We start from the raw sequence: 13,700 nt of genomic DNA on the forward strand, positions 1-13,700 counted from the left end.
ATCTCTTTATTATTTAAAGTTAAATATGTCCTACAATGTATGACAAATCAACGAGGCGGGCCATTGGTAAAATATGGCCAGCAGAAGAATATCTTCAAAAGCTACAAGTTAGAAAGGATAAAGCAAGGATTGTAAAGGATTAGCTAATCTCCTTGCCACTCACTACTCTTCCCAATTCTGAAATTACCGATAAATTACTTCTCAGAAATGTACTTCTGGTTAGAAGGGCTGGAGAGAGAAAGGCAAAAAAAAAAAAAAAAAATTAGAACTCTGTTAACAGTCTTACAGAATTATTTTTCTACCAGAAATAATATGAAGGGTTGCTAAGTAGACAAATCCAATAGAAAGAAATGATGTACTGACTTTAAAATAAAAATAAAGGGCCATGGATATAGCTCAGTAGCACAAAGTACAAGGTTGTGAGTTCATTACCTGGCACTAAATAAAATAAAATAAAATAAAATAAGACATTATGACCTAGTAAATAATATCATTTATTATACTGGTAAAGTAAAACTTGAAAAGCATCTTTCTAGAAAAAAGTTGCTTGCCTACAAGAAACATCAATGTAAAACAAACAAAATCAAGATCATTCACTTGATTCATATATAAATGATGGGAGACCAATATCCAGGAGAATAGTAACAGGATATTTTCTAACACTTTTCCAAAACTTCAAAATTAGATGATAAAACTTCATAGAACTGCATGTACACACACACACACACACACACACATACACACACACACACACACACACACACGTAAAATTGGATTAAATCTGACTAAGGTCTATGCCTAAGTAAACAGTATTATACCAAGTATAATACTGATAATTATATTATGTTATATCAAGTATAATACTAATAATACATTGCTGACAAATTACTGTAGTAATAGAGTATTGCCACTGAAGGGAACAGAGTATTATCACAGAGTATTACTATTAAGAAAATATGCTATGCTATTTTAACAATTTCTTGTGAGTCAAATGATTTCAAAATTAAAAGTTGTCTAAAACAAAACATATGCAACTACAAATCTAGCTACATTACAGAATGCTGGATTAAGAATGAGAATAGGAGTTGATGTGTCTTTTAAATTCATTTACACATCAGCACCAACTTAATTTTTAAAACTAAGTACTTTTGTTTTCACTTTAATTCTCCTGTTCAAATCTTTCATTGGCAACACACTGACCAATGAATCAAATATTCATTCACTTTCTTGAGATGCAAAATACTGTAGGGCCCATATTAACTCTTTTTTCCCTCATACCTCTTTTTCTGCTTTTATTTTCCTTTTTGCCCTAATAAATTTCTAGATATGTGTGGTGAGCCAGGTACTGTTCCTAGGAATACAGCAGTGAGTATATCCTCTCGAAAGGAGAGCATACACTTGTAGGGGAGAAAGAATACAGTCCTGTCCTAACCCATTCAAGGATTCACGGCTGACATGAATAAGATCTATAAGAAATAGTACCAAAGGAGAAGCAAAACTAAATTATTTAAACAGTTTTCTGTGAAATGAGAGGCTTTAGTTAGAAAACTCAAAGGTCCAAGGAAAGCTGTATTTTATGCCTAGGTTTAATAAAAATGAATAGTTGTATAGAAGCATGATGGAACAAAAAGATGGCATGACCTGGTGGTAATAAACTGGAAGGATCTTAATAAGGCTTATTGCTCTGATTGTGTGTGTGTCTGTGTGCATGAGTACACGTGTGTGCGTGTGTTTGTGTCTGTCTGTCTTCACTACTTTTCTCCAGGTAGGACAGGACCCCATCATAGAAGTGTCCTGTGGCCTACTTTCAGGGGAAGTAAGTCACAGAATTACTTTTATGACCTCAGGGAAAAGATAGGAGATGGTCAGAGAAAGTAAAAGCAAAGGCCAAACAGATCTTTATGCTTCTGCTGTTTTCTTAAGTGTGCCAAGTGTCATATTTTGGGGTAGCATTTCCTGTAACCAATTATAGTCTAATATTCAAAGAAAACAATGACTAACAAGCAAACATATACAGAATATAGATTCTTAAACACATACTACCTAAGTGCTATACAGTAAAATACAAATTAAGTGGCATGAGGAGTGACAAGAGAAGCAGAAGGGGGTGTGATACAGCCCTGTCAAAACAGGGCTTCCCATTAAATATGACTTGAAAGATGGAACCAGGCAGTATTCTAGTAGAAGAGCTCCAGACCTCTAATGTGGAAGTTCTGTAGGCCTGATAATGGACCCAATATGGCTAGAAAAGGAGCTAGGTAGAGAGTACAAGGAAATAGGAATTGAGGAGAAAGAGAAGAGTAGTAGTTTATAGCACAGCAAGGCCTTGACATTTTCTTTAAACAGGTAAGAAGCTATATATGTGTTTTAAGCAAGGAAAGAATATCATCTGATCTGCAAACTCCAGGTTTATCTCCTCCCACCTTCCCTCACATAGCCTACTCTGAGTTTAAACTAAAACCTGCCCTCATTTCCCAGTTCTATTGCTTCATTCATATCCTTTGTCTGAAATACTTTTCACTCAAAAGAGACTCAGTTTTTCCTACCAATCATACTTACCATTAAAGAGCTAGACTAAAAGTATCCTTCCTGTTTTCCTGGATTCCTTCCAGCTGGGTGACGTCTTTAATCCCAACTCCTTATCTTCCTTCTCGGCCCCATCTTGGCTGTTACAGTTTGTGTCTAGATGTCCCCTAAAGCCCAATGCAGTCATATGGCTTTTTCAGAAGTGGCTGAATCTAGTGTGATTGATTGGTGCTGTAATGCTGAGAGGATTAACAGTTGGTGATTGTTGGATCAGTCTGCTGATTGAATTGGAACTGCCCTAATGCTGGTAGACTAGATACAATAAAAGGGGCAGAAGAGGCCGGTCTCCGGCCCCACCCTTGTTGTTTTTGCTGTCTTTCACTGCCATAAACCATTGCCCTTCTGCCATGTGCCACCCTGCCTTCGTACCATTCGATTATGGACTGAAAGCTCTACAAACTGTGAGCTAAATAAACTTTTGCCCTTTAACTTTGGGTGTTGGGTATTCTGTCCCAGGAAGCAGAGAAAAGTAACTAAGACAGACATCTTGGGCAATGCCTTTCTTGTGGTATTTAGCCTTCTATTTGCTTCTGATATTTAATCCTAGGTCTTTATTTTCCCTACAAACTTAAAAACATAAACTGTCTTGTGTATTTTACACCTTTATTTTTACCTATGTAATGCAAGCAAAACACTGTGCTGCTGGTAAGCACATAATAAATATTTTAGAACAATAAATTTTTAAAAACAAAGCAAAACCCTGTAATGCTGGTTGAAATATCATACCTTTAGAAAGCTTAAAGTTTTGTTAAGGAAGCTTTAGGGCATACTGAGTGTTTGAGCAGAAGGAAATGAAGAAAACTGAGAGGCCAGGTGACACTAAGTAGAGCCTGTACTCATACAGTGGCAGCCTGAACAGAGGCCCAGTCAGCCAGGTAGCAGTCTTGACCTAGAATGAGTCAAGACTCACAGTCCTGGGAAAGCTTCTCAGGTTTCCTATTTCCAAAAGTTTGTGAGAGCTTCTCTAATGGGCTCAGTGGATTCTTGAAGAGAAAGGAAGAAAAGGAAATAAAATCATGGACCACATGCACCCCTTTCTGATGCTGTCAACCTGTTTCTCTAAAATGGTAGTTAAGGTTACAGAATAGCTTGCTGTCATCCCAACTGTCTGTGGGGTTATGTGATTAAGGATGGTTATGCTTTATTTTAGGGGATTAAAATGTTTTATACAGTACAGTTAAAAACATCATTGATTAGCTCATAGTTCAACGGTAGAACATTTGCTCAGGCCCCAAATTCAATCCCCAGCACACAGGCAAAAAAAGGTACCATGCAATTTTAAAGATTTAAAAACACTTCATATGAGCAAGTTTCATTGGTTAACCCACCACTAATAAATAAGAAAACAAGGTACTGTGCTATTCACTTTTCATATACTGCTTATTTAATCTAGTAAATAAGAAAACAGGGTACTGTGCTATTCACTTTTCATGCACTGACTTATTTAATCTTTTCAATACCCCAAGGTTCAGTATACAATCTATATCCTAAAGATAAGGACAATGTAGGTCAGATGGTATAAGTTGCTCTTGATCTTAAATAATACGCTTGCAGTTTGAGTTCAGATCTGACTCTAAAGACTCCAAAGGGCACAAAGTCAAGCAAGCACAGATAGTTTATAACTTTATAAGACTAAATCAGATTTTCCTCATATGACCAGATAGCAAAAAATGAAAAAGACTAGATATTTCTCGAGGAAAGATCCCTGAAAAGGGAAGAGGTAGCAAAAGGTGAAAACCTCAAAGACAAATTATGCAGCTGACAGTAAAGGCTTTAACTTTGGCATGGGAAAGAAGGAAGCTTGTGCAAAACTGTTTTGTCAGATAGTGAATATTAATAGCAACTTTCCTTTGGAAGAGGGTATCTTTATAAACTGACATCTTTTAAGAAACCATTGTTCATTTTCTGATAGTTAGTTCTGAATACCCTGTAATATACTGTCATTCTCTTGAATGGTTTTACATTGTCTTGATATGTTTGGTGTTACAGTATACGAAGTTATACTCAAAGGAAAGAGATATTATGGTAACTACTTTTATGTCAGGATATCTTGCGGTGAAACACTATTTTGCTTAAATGGTTATGTTCTGACCTGCGCTGCTTTGTTGTTATGCCCTCTTTTATCTCAATCTCCTTTTTTAAATTATTTACTTTTTTATTTTTATCTTTTTAATTAAGGGAAAATAAATAGAAAATAGTGGGACATATTATAGTAACTCACTTTGATTTCCTATTAACTTGATTTGAAACCCTGTATTGCTCTCACCATCTTGTTTTGACTGATTTTCCTCTATTCTGCTTTGCTTGATAGTACCAAGTTCAAAAGTATAGGCAACAACTGTGAAGACAATAAGATTCATTATGACGCCCATTCCGGTTAACTATTATCTTCTTTTGAAGTCTTGTAATGTCTCCAATGTTTTGGTTTTATTCTTTACTGTTTTGTTCAATTTTATTATAACTGATAATATAGGCAATTCTTTTTAAGATAGCAAGAGGCAGTATGGTAACCATTATTGATCACCTTGTAGTTTGTTTTTACATTATGTGTTATGTCCATCTTTTTGATTTGACTGACTCTGTTCTGTTATGTCACATTTGGTTTTACTCTCTTCAAAAAAAAGTAATAAGAACTGTGGGAGTAATAAAACCCAAAATGTGTAATTGTCATTGTACAAAAGAGAGGAAAAGAAAGTGCTCTAAAGGACATAATTGCATGTATATTTAAGTGTATAAGATAGATGATCATATTACTGAGTTATGTTGGATCATTGAACAGAACTGCTTGCAGTCTCACTGTTTGAAAGTCCACTTTATATGCTTTAATTTTGTAACTTAAACAACTATTTATAAGATGATAATATGTAATCTATTAACTAGTGATTTCCTACTGTTTATTTTTTCTGAAATTTTGTATAACTTGTACCCTTTTTTGGTATTTTTTTTTCTTTTTCTCCTTAAATAAAATTAAAAAAAAAAAAGTGCCTCATGCTTGGACTGATCAAGTGGTGCTGAAGACTGAGAGTATGTTTTCCAAATGGAAATAGAAAAATATCCCTAAAATGAACCAAATAAAGCTGAAAACATCTCAACAGAAAAATTATACAAAATATAAAATAATATTGCTGCTTTGACATCAATTTCTTTTATGTAGTCTTTTGAAAGCAGTATGAGAAAAACAGGCAAGGTCAAGTATTTGTGACTTTTACAATGATACGATATCCAAAATAGCTTCATGGTTCGAAGTATTTTATAATTTAATTCTAGACTGGACCAGCCCTGTATAATCTCCACAAACAACACTGTAGAGAAAAGCACAATGACAGGACCTAACTCTTGTTTTGGCAATAGAAAGCCCTGAGATCTTGAGCAAGATCACCTCTTAGAACTGCAGTTTTCCAATCTGTAAAATAAGGATTTAGTCCCATGAGAAGCACGATTGCCCTAAGAATTAAAAATAATGTAAGTAATATACAGAGGAACAATGGCTATTATTATTGTTCCTAAAGAGGAAGCCTTGAATTCTTTGGCAAAAATAGCGTATAACAAAATGGACAAAGGACATTAATACTAAGGATACTAATACTAATCCTATTTGGTTACTTAGAATTTATAGCTGATAATTATACAAGTCCCATGTGTGAAAAATAGTTTTAAATACCAAAAATAGGTGGTTTAGTGGGGTATGGTGGCACACGCCTACAATCGCAGCATTCTGGCAGGCTGAGACAGCAGAATGGCAAGTTTAGGCCCAGCCTGGGCAATTTAGTGACTTAGGGATACCCTGTCAAAAAAAACAAATTTTTTTTAAAGAATGGGGATGTAGCTCAGGGCGAAGATCTTGGTTTTCATTCCTTCCCCAGAAGGGAGGGTAGACAGAAGAGAGGAGAGAGGGGAAAAGGGAGAGGAGAAAGTGGGGGAGGTAGTTTAGATTTTGTTTTATAATGATACTTAGCACTGTATTTAGCACATGGTAATGTCTTAATAAACACTATTGATTGAATATAGTTTAAGTAAGACAAAAGTTTTCTGACTTTAAATTTAAACTTATATTTGATAGATTTTTAAAGATAAACAATATTAGTTGAATGAAAGGCAATTCAATCTATGAAAATAATATATATCCATGTAACAATGTATCTGCAAAGGGTAATGTTTACAAAAATTTAAATTACTAGACAGCCTCAGAACAAAAGTTTAGTCAATAAAAATGAAAGATATTTGAATGTTATCTAAATGTAATATTAATATTTAATTTAAAAAGATAAATGGACTAGAACTTTGATTAAAATTCTGAAGCAAGGCTTTATTATTTAAAACGGAGAAACAGATAAACATCAATAAAAATGAGTTCAGATAAACATAACAATGATACACAAGAAAATTTGATTGTTTGGTTATAGGAAAGTGCTAATACATATGATAGATCAAGATAATGAAAATGAACTGCACACACCTGCATTTTCAGCGCCTTTTAAATCTGTTAAACTATATTGCATTGAGTAAAGTATCACACGTAAAAATGTTAATACACTTTTGAGCTAAACATTCTGTTAGAGTCTTGCAACTAAGTACAAAACAAATAGAATTATATAGTTACTGCAAAATATCAAGGAAAAACTACTTTTAAAAATCTAAATTTGTAAGTACTAAGACAGCTCTCATATTATATCTACGTACCTAGCTTTTTTTTTTTTTTCAAAAAATGAAATCAGATTACAGTACTAGTCACTAGATGATCAAGGCCAAGATATGATACTAAGATAAAGGAGTTTTGAAAAATAGTGGGTGTAGTGAAGGGAGAAATGCTAAGTGACAATGCCCTGAAGAAAAGAGAGAAGAAGAATTCAACAAAATAGGATTGCATTTGGTGACACATAACCTATCAAGATTAATTTGAGATCTACTCCCACCTTCCAGAAGGCAAGCTCACTGCTATTTTCTGCAAACTTCATGGGTAAGAATTCCCTTCTCTTGATTTGTTCTTGGTCTTAATCTTATCTTCAGGTAATCATCAGACTTGGTGAATTCTGAAAACTAATAAATTTAAAGACTCTTAAAATATATGTCAGATTTCAGGAACTGGCTGCAAGATTTCAAGAAGAATGCTTATGAAAATGAGCAGGATAAGACACTCTGATAAAAGTGGATACACACATGGTGTGAGAGAAGAACAGAAAAATGAATGGATGAAAAATAAAATATTTTTATAATGTAAAAAGTTTGTTGAAAGTATAAAAATCCAAAGAAAAAGGTATCTGCTTTAATTGTACTGCAACAAAAGGGAGGTACAAACAAGAAAAGCAAAGAAAAATAGGCAGTGTGCTAGTTTAATTATAGGCTACACAGTGGTTAAAAGTGGTTAATGAGAGATGATTTTATTTCAAAAGTGGATGTCCACTGCCTATCAGTTTTTGTGTTTTGTGGGTTTTTTTAAGTTAAGGAACAGCAGAAAAGATAAAGAAGAATCAATAAAATTCTCCAAATGTCAAAGATTAACAAGTTGGTAATATCAATAGATTTATTTTAGCCAGGTTTAAACCAGTCAATTTTAAGTTAAAACAGTTGAGAAATGCATAAAGAAATCATTCATTTTTATTCCTAAAAAAAGATAAATTTGAAAAAAGCAGATAAAATTAATCCAATAGTCATCAAATGAAGCTATTACAGAGAAGGAAAGGCATAATTGGTCAATATGATTGATACCACCAGTGAAAAGACAACCAATCATAATGAGTTCAAGATTGGCTCAAGGGTCTCAAGTTTCATGTTTCAACTGGAAAGGATACCTATTATAATTCTTAAAGTCATCTAATATGTAAATCAGGAAAAATATACAGTGGCCTTTTCTAGCACTAAAATTTTCACCAGTGGGTAACCACTTTACTTAAAAGATGATGCAGAAACCAAGTTCTTAGGTTATAACTAGATTTTATTCTAAAATTTACATTTTCTCCCCTAACTTTGCAGAAATTTTAAGGAATAAGGGATAAAAAGTATACTTTATTTTTACTCCTTTTTATGAGACATTCAAAGCACATGTAAGAGCCTACCGCTGTACCTCAAAAATAGCACACTTTCCTAGTATTTGGGAGACACTAGGTTCAATCCCCACTACTGCAAAACACACACACAAGTAAAAAGGAAAATAAGTAGAAGATAGTTTTAGGAAATAGTATCATCTTCCTTCAGTTTTTAACATAAAGTATCATATATACAATTGAAGTCTGTAAGGTTTTATTCCTTTTTCTCTTTCCCCAGACCTAACATTATTCTTGATTTGGGTTTACTCCTATGCATATTGTTATTCATCAATGTAGAACAACCTTATTTTTTCTACTATTTACAAACAGTGCTACTATGTATACTATTATATATACCTCCTTGTGCACACTGACTGATTCTTAGTGTAGAATCATTAACCACTTCAACTCCGTTAGCTATTGCTAAGTTGCTCTCTTTTGTTAATTTACTAATTTAACATTTAGTAACCTGTGAACTTCTTATTGGTCCACATCTTTATCTATTCTAATGTCAACTATAAACAAAATAATAATGTGTTTTTTAATGGGTATATCTCTTATTTTTAATAGTTTTCAATTAATTCTAATGTTTGAATACAGGATAAATACATTAATGTCTTACAGACATAAAAAACCTTCGATGAACATTTCTAATCAGAAGTATAAAATTCTCTATCCATACTTTTTGGTGTGCTAAAATTATATGCTTATGTGTTTGTATTACAAAAACCCTCCAACCAACAGAACTGCTTTTTGTAATGTCACTGCAATATATCTAAAAATTACTTCATAAAATAAAAGGCAAACAGATGATGGAATAGACTAGAAACCCACCCAAATATAATCAACTGATATATGACACAGGAACAACAGTGTTCATTGAAATGCTATTTAATTAAGTGGAGAAAGCATAGTCATTTCAGCAAATAGTACTGTATAACAAGACATCCAAATGCAAAAACATAAACCTAAGCCCAGGGCTACACTTTTCACAAAAAGTTGGTTCAAACTGAAAGAGCTTATTACAACACTGAACACAGGATCCCTGATTTTGCAAATGCAGCAGTGGTAGTATTGTACTTTTTACATCTCTCTAAATTCTCCCGCAAAATACATTCAATTAAAAAGCAAGACCAAAAGACCTATGAAAAAGTCAATGAAGACTAAAAGAGAAAACACTGTATATAATAACTATGCAAACTAATAGTATAGATATATTACAACTATTTAAAAATGAGAAAGGAATAAGTGATTTTTTGTGTGTGTGTGTGTACCAGGGATCAAACTCACGACCTCACGCTTACCAAGTAAGCACTTGAGCCACTGAACTAAATTCCTGACAAGAAAGGAATAAACAGAGTATAGGCAAAAAATATTTGAATGTTCTCAGTAATTTATGTTAGTAGTGGCAATGTTAGTGTGATTATCCTGAGAGTGTTAGGTACGCACCGTGGTATAATGTAAACAAGTAATTATGGGATATTCTAATTCATTCCTTGTAGCCCCATGAACTGAGACTATTGGCATAGAAAACAGGAGATACAGATATAGTTTAGAAGAAGTTAAATTAGAAAACATGTAGTGCTGAGTTTGAATCACAAGTATTAATATGGATTCAGTATAAATATGTACATATATAAAATTTCTTATTGTCTCCACTGAAGAAACATAGAAACAGTGAGCAATCCCAAAATAAGAAGGTAATATCCTTAATAGACTGCCGTGCACTTAACATACCATTCTCCATATAAGAAAGCAGCATCTTGGAGAAATTACTAATTCTACCTCTAAGGTGAGAAGTGTACAACATAAGCATCAAACATACTGACAACATACTAAACAGCCGGAAGCTACTGAGGTCATGACAAAAAGAGTGGTCCACTGGCCAAAAATGGGAAAGTTTGAGTATCCAAAGGGATGATAATTACAGTTTATTAAACATTAAATGAAACATGTTTAAAACCTTGAAGTAATAAACTATTTCAAAAATTAAAACTAATTGGTCCATTTTTACCAGAGAAACAGTTCATTTATCTTGACAACTGATAAAAATACAGAAACATATTTATTCTGCTTATCCTGTATGAACACAAGTGAGAAAACAAAAAGGAAGCTAAAGTATCTCTTCATAAAAGCACCCCAAATAATAAATGAAAATAAATAATAAACCAGGCGTGGTGGTGCATGCCTGTAATCCCAGCACTTGGGAGGCAGAGACAGGTGGATTACTGTGAGTTTGAGGTCAGCCTGGGCTATAAAGTGAGTTCAAAGCCAGCCTGAACTGCATAGTGAGACCTTGTCTGAAGAAACAAAGAACAAAAGAAAAATAAAATAAAGACACTGACAGGGAAAAAAAGACATAATAAAATTAGAATGTTACCATTCTGCAACATTAACGAATAGATCTAGGCACTGAACATTATTGATAATATCAAAAAAGGAGATACAGGGAATCTGAAATTATGCCCTGCCCCATGAAAGAATACAGTGCCATATACAGTCCTGTAAAAACTACTAACATGTAGATTTTTTTTTTCTTTTTTTTGGAGACAGGGTCACACTATGTCCTTCAGGCTAGCCTTGAACTTGCTGCATAACCCAAACTGGCCTTGAACTCATGGCAGTCCTCTAGCCTCAGCATATGCCATCACACCCGGCTATTAGAATAGAATTCTGCAATTCTAACTTGCAGAATTTTCAAAGGACTGAGAAACATACTGAACCATACTATGAATCCATAAACAACCAGATCTATACTACAGAACAGTACAGTTTCAACAGATCAATTTTAAGTAAAAGGAAGGGACAGATGGAACTCTGAAGATTGAGATTCCACTATGTTTTTAATGGATATTATACTATGGTTTCTAAGGTTGTACACTTAGATGATAAAACTGTATGGATGTACAAGACACTGACTGATGTTCATATCAGGGACAGCCTAAGACTGTGACTGAATACAAGAGGTACTTTAGGATGCTACAAAGTTTTTCAACCTGGCTGCTATTTTCAAAAGCGTTTCCCTTACAATAATACCTCATTCAGTGATGTATTTATTTTATGAGATTTTATTTATATGTTTATCTTATAACAAGACTTTTTAAAAACGGACATCTATATAGTACAGTACAACACATATGTCATTTGGTTGGATGAAGGCTGACACAATACATGTATTTCCTTGAAAGAGATGTTTCTTAGGTATTTTGGTTTTTTAGTTAAATATATCTGTAATAAATTTTCTAAATTCCTTTTTTGTCAAAGTATACTATGTTAACAGACGGTCACATTACTATTTTCTTATTGGATACCACTCCTGAAATATCACTGCAAAAGTACTGTTTAATTCTTATGAAAAGAGAGTAATTTATGAGATATTTCCCGAGCCCCAATAACAGCTCTGTAACTTGAGCTCTGTTTATGAGTTTTTGATTAATTTGGTAAACAAATTATTGCTTGTTTCTGTTTTCATTTTGCCATATTGGGAACTAAACCCAGGGCCTTCACATTGAGCTACAATCCTCAGCCCTTTTAATTTTCTTTTACTTATTTTAAGATAGGATTTCACTAACTTTCTAAGGCTGAGCTCAAATTTATGATCCTCCTGCCTACTCAGCCTCCCAGGGTGCTGGAATTACAAGCATGCACCACCAAAGCTAGCTCAGGTAATCTTGTCTGGATAAGATATTGTGAAATTACCACCACATTCAGAAATCATTACCAAATGAATACATCTGAACAGTTAAAATACCTGCTGAGTATAACAGGTCAGAGTAAGTTCTCATATCATTGTCAAACTGAATGATGTAGCTCTAGGAAGCTGCAGTAAGTTTTCAAAAGAAAGTTTAAAGAGTATGTGAAAATTTAAATGAAAATCACCACCATATTAGTTATATAATATACACAAACACTGTAAAAAAATATTTTTATGAATTTAAAGGTAAAAAATTTGTTTTGACATTATCTATTGAATTTTTTCAAAAGAATTTTTTTTTCTTATACTACATAACTACCTCTTCTCTGTGCTTCTAATTAAGATATGGACTTGTTTAGAACTCTGTTGTGTGAAATTAGACAGCGGTTTTCTAATATCCATAAAATAAATTAAAAAATGTTTTTCCTCTGAAAGACAGATAATTCAGTCACAGAGAGCTTATGCCTATGTTTCCTTTGTTTTCTTTTTCCTTTTTGAGCTGCTTAGTAAGCCAGTTTTCTACTTAGAATTTACTGTTAAAACTCTCATTTGGTTCAGTATGTGGGCTTTATCCTTTCCATGGTCTGTTATACAAAAAAGATGGCTTTAATGTTTTTTTTTCAGTTTTTTATTAAGCCGTGGATTTCAACTTGGATAAACACGAAAATCCTCAAGGAAACCTGTAAAACATACTGATATCACCTCCACTCCAGAGATTCTGAGGGAACTGGTCTGGGTGGATCCCTTAAAAGCTTAGCAAGTGATTGTAATATGTTCCTAAGACTAGGAACTCTACTTACTGTTCTAGGATCTAGGATCCTGCCACTATTCAAATAAAGCTTAATACCTTTTCTGATTAAATTCAAAGGGGAAATGCTTCTTAAAAATTCTATGGTTTAACAGACCAAAATTGAATGTCTTCTCTATGAGACTTTTTTTTTGTTTTTTAAATGTTTTTGAGACAGAGTTTACTATGCAATTCAGGCTGGCCTTGAACTCACTTTGTAGGGGAAGCTGGGCTGGAACTCCAAGCAATCCTCCAGCCTCAACCTCCCCAGTGCTGGGATTAGAGGCATGCACCACCACACCCAGCAGAGACTTTGTTTTTTTAGTTTGAATTTTAGGTTTTAAAAATATATTATATTCTTTAATCTGATGATTAGTTCAGAAAGTTTCCTGACTGCTAGTGAAAACAATTTTAAGGAATATGCTTTAATACCACACCTTAAAAGATTGGTGGTTTTCATTTATGATATTCTTTTAAAAAGAAAAAAACAGTACCTCATAATTAAACCTTATGTCTTCAACACAAAAAGTAAAATATTTATTTTTCTAGACATTTCTTTCAAAAACTGTTTATCTTTTGCATACTAAAGTTCACACCGAGTTTCTGAAAA

General features: G+C 33.4%; 1 protein-coding gene across 8 annotated transcripts in view; it reads right to left on the reverse strand.

Annotated features, from left to right (window-relative positions):
- Positions 1–13,700, reverse strand: part of Wdpcp (WD repeat containing planar cell polarity effector) — a 313,989-nt gene that overhangs the window by 189,947 nt on the left and 110,342 nt on the right. The gene's annotated exons all lie outside the window — the stretch shown is intronic.

This window comes from Cavia porcellus, unplaced genomic scaffold (genome assembly GCF_034190915.1).
Source record: "Cavia porcellus strain 051 isolate PalLab524CR breed Dunkin Hartley unplaced genomic scaffold, mCavPor4.1 scaffold_18, whole genome shotgun sequence".
NCBI lineage: Eukaryota > Metazoa > Chordata > Mammalia > Rodentia > Caviidae > Cavia > Cavia porcellus.